Here is a 4257-nt window from a genome sequence, read left to right on the forward strand (position 1 = left end):
CAGTAAATAACTTTAAACAATGTTACATAACATGTTTTTACCAAGATTCTATGATCAAAACTCATTGTTTCCTACCACAAAGATTGAAAATTCAAACTTTTCATGGTAGTTCTTGAAGAAAGATGAAGAAGAAGGAAATGTCTAGAAGAGGAAAGGACAAGATGGGTTGTTGGAAACTTCTTTTAGACTTACCTAGGATTGTTTGAGAGAAGATTCCTTCAAATCTCTGTCCCCAAGTTGGTCCAAATGTGCAGGATTTTTGGCTGCATTTATAGAAAACGACAGCCTGCTGGACACGGCCCCGTGTCCGCTGGACACGGCCCCGTGTGCAGATGAAATTCTGACACAGTTTGTCCGTATTCTGACGTTCTGTTCAGAGGGGAATCTTTTGGGTGGACACGGGGGCGTGTTGGCCGGGCACGGCCCCGTGTCGGAAAGCTGTCTTATGAAGTTTTGTCTTTACTAAGGAGCTAATCTATATCGGGTGGTTCTTGACTTGTTGGAACAACCCCATAGTGCCTAAGATACCTTAATTGTCCTATACTAAGGCGAGAACGCAAGAGGTTGTCGGTGAGGGTAATTCCTATTTTCATTCTAGGTGGACAAGTCCAACCCTTTCCCGGGCTCTCGTTAAAGAAGGTGTATGCCGAATCGCTCAGGTCTATGTATGCATCGAACGAAGTCGATGGGGAGTCCTTCACGGCACAATCGACACAGGGACGACTATCGTCCGCGTCTTTTCTAGGTAAGAAGGTATTTTCGGGAGCAACGAGGTTGTCGGAATGCGGTTCCAACATTTCCTCATGGTCATCATCTTGGGATGGATCTAAAAAATCCTTCCTAAGTTCTTTCGACCAATTAAGAAGTAGTTCTTCTAGTTGAAATAGCTCGTCAAGGAGCATTTCTCCTAGAATATCTGGCTGGGCGCATTCGAGGGAGAAATAGTGCTTATTTTTACTTTCGCCCCTCTTAAGGTTACAAGGAATCGGTGGGTCTATATAGTGGGGCCTATAAGTGAGGAAAAAACATTTTAATTCCTCATGTTCGCCTCCACATATTCGACACCACAAACCATAAGAGTGCCGAAAGTAAAAAGAATCACTATCACTCATGTTTGTGTCAGAAATTACCAACCGCCGGGATCTAACGGTTCTGTTTTCAGTAACTGAATCTTGGGCACGGGGGCGTGTTGAGTGGACACGGCCCCGTGTTCAGCCTACTGTCTGACTTAAAACAGGATTGTCAGTTCCAATGATTGAGCACGGGGCGTGTTCAGCGGGCACGGCCCCGTGTTGAGCTCTGCAGAAGCTAAAAATCTAAGAAAAAATCCTAAAAAATTAAAGAAAAATAAAAATATGATTAGGCCGTTGATTCCTAACTTTCTTAAAATCCTTGTGTCCCGGCAACGGCGCCAAAAACTTGATGTGCGTGAAGTGTGTTATATTTTTGATGTATATTTAAGCCCTTTTTACACTTTTAGCCAAGTTTTAAATTTATAAAACACGATATTTACTAACACTAAACACACATATGGGCAAGTGCACCCATCGTGGACGTAGTATAGTGTTGGTAAGATACCGAGGTCGTCCAAGGACACAAGAGCTTTTAATACCGGTTTATCCTCAACGTCTAATCAAATCAAAAAGGTTAGAAAAATGTTTTAAACTAAGAAAAATAAAAACTAACTAAATGCTGAAAAATAAAAATAAAATAAAAACAGATAGACAAGATGAATCACTTGGATCCGACACGTGTATTAGTATAACCTTTGATTATTTTCGCACTTTTGCACTTGTTTAAGAGATTATCTTAGTTATTGTAGTAGGCCCCTCTTTTGAAGGCGACGTTACCCTCAACCCAGTAGTTTGAGTCAGCAAGGATACAATCCTAAAGGGTCGGATTATTGAAAGATAATGAATTAAGTTATTAATGCAAATTATGGTAGGCCCCGCTTTTGGCGGTGACGTTACCCTCGGCTAAGTAGTCTGAGTCAGCAGGGATACAGTCCTAAATAGCCGGGTTATAGTATTAATAGTAGTTAACTTATGAGGGGGTCAAAGAGTTTGGATCCCCGCCATCCAATACCTATGGGCATTGAAGGAGATCCTACTAAATTTGACCCAGGTCCCAAACAGGACCTCTAAACGCTGAACAAGGGCAAGACCCTTACCAAACCGTTCCCTTAACCCCCGACCAGGTAGCCAACATACCTCCATATAGACCGTGGAGATATGAATGGTGAAAATCTTTTATTTTATATAGACAGTAAAATAACGCCAAGACACCACGAACAAACGATAAGGAAAGATCACCTTCAACATAAGTAACTAGTTATTAAAGTCATTAATACAAAACCAAATAAAAAGTGCAAAAGATTAAAAATAAAAAGTATTATACTAAACACTTGTCTTCACCAAGTGATGTAAGAGACTTAGGCAAACATGGCCTTGATTGTCAAGAACTCTTACGATCAATCTTGGATCCCGAGACGACTCACACACTCTACGATGGACAATGGATGATGGTGGTGGATGATGGTGTTATGGTGGTGGTGGGTGGTGGATGAGGTGTGAGAGAGGTGGTGTGCCAAGGGATGAGAGAGAATGAAGCCAAGCTCCTCTATTTATAGGCTGAACAGAAGGCTGGACACGGCCCCGTGTCCGCTGGACACGGCCCCGTGCCCGCCTGACACTCTCTCTCCTCATTAATTGTAATTGCGAATTACAATTAATGCGCCTGCTGTACTTTCACCACGCCCCCGTGCTCGCTGGACACGGCCCCGTGGTGGGCAATGGAAGCTTCTACTGGTTTGTCTTTTCTGCTGCTTCCTGGGCACGCCCCCGTGTTCGCTGGACACGGGGCGTGTTCAGACTCTGTTTCTTCTCTTTTGCCTTGGGAGATGCCGTTGAGGGTCCGGGCAGTCCACTTTTGTCCCTTTTCTTGTATTTATGGTAGAATTAGCTGTCTTTTTGCTTCTTTTGTGATTTTGAGCTCATTTCATCCTGAAAATACAAAAGGAAGACAAAAACACTCTTTTTCCAACATTAGTACTAAAAAAGGGTTAGTTTTATGCCTTAATTGATGTGATTTATATGTTGCATTTTACACACATCAGTAGCTTGGCGGAACTCGCAATGTGACCCACGCTAATGGTTTAAGGATATGTTTCCCCAATAAATCAAGAAGCATTATCACCTAAGGATATGCAGATTAATGAAGATTTTGGTTTGATGAGAAACCCGTATCAATTAAAAATCATCAAACTTAAGAAGCCCCAAAAGGATACATGTACCTATTATAGAGGTCAACTTGGGTGCTTGAAGAAGCCCCAAATATAATGTGGAAGTTAAGTCCATGATACATCAGAAAGTACTTCCAGCGTTTTAGCAAATCTCAAGGTCGAGATTTCTTTTAAGGGGGTGAGGATGTAACACCTCGTAAAATCACATCCAATGATGTATTGGCACGTGTAATAACCCTAATAAAGTCCAATATTGAATTTAAGGGACTAATTTTTCGAAAAATCGAAAACTTTGATTATGAAAGGACTGGAAGTGTTAGCATACCTAAAATAAGTTTCTAAATAACCTCTCACAATAATTATATTCACAAATGAGCCACTTGGCGATCGAGTGTAGCCATTTGCGGAATAAATTGAAAGTTTGCGCAATAAAGGGTTAAAAGCGTCAACATGTTAATTCTTACCTCTGAGTGACCTTTTAACAAACCGGGAGCTTCATAATATTTGATTATGCTCTCGGGAATGCCAAATAATGGCCGTCTTAGGTTTTTATGCCTATAAGTAAAGTTACGCGCAACTTTGCAAGTTAGAGGGACTAAAAGTGTCAATATGTTTAATTATACCTCTGAATGACCTTTTAGCGAACCCGAAGCATAGTGATGTTTAATAATACTTTCAAGAATGCCTAATATGGATTAAATGAGGCTTCAATACTATTAAATGATGAGATACGCAAGTTTGCGCAATAGAGGGACCTAAAGCGTCAACTTTTGAATATACGCCTTTTGGTTACCATTTAAGTGAACGGGAGCATAGTAATATTTAAGCATATTCTTGGGAATGCCTATTATGGGCCATGGAAGGCTTGGATGTCATTAAACGACATTCCGCGCTACTTTGCGCAATTAAAGGACTAATTGCGTCAAACTGCAAAAGTATGTCGATACGTATGCTAACGGACCTCCCGGAATATGACCATGAGTTAAACATACCCTATTTATCCTTTATATTTCTTA

Source organism: Helianthus annuus, chromosome 8, assembly GCF_002127325.2.
Source record: "Helianthus annuus cultivar XRQ/B chromosome 8, HanXRQr2.0-SUNRISE, whole genome shotgun sequence".
Lineage (NCBI taxonomy): Eukaryota > Viridiplantae > Streptophyta > Magnoliopsida > Asterales > Asteraceae > Helianthus > Helianthus annuus.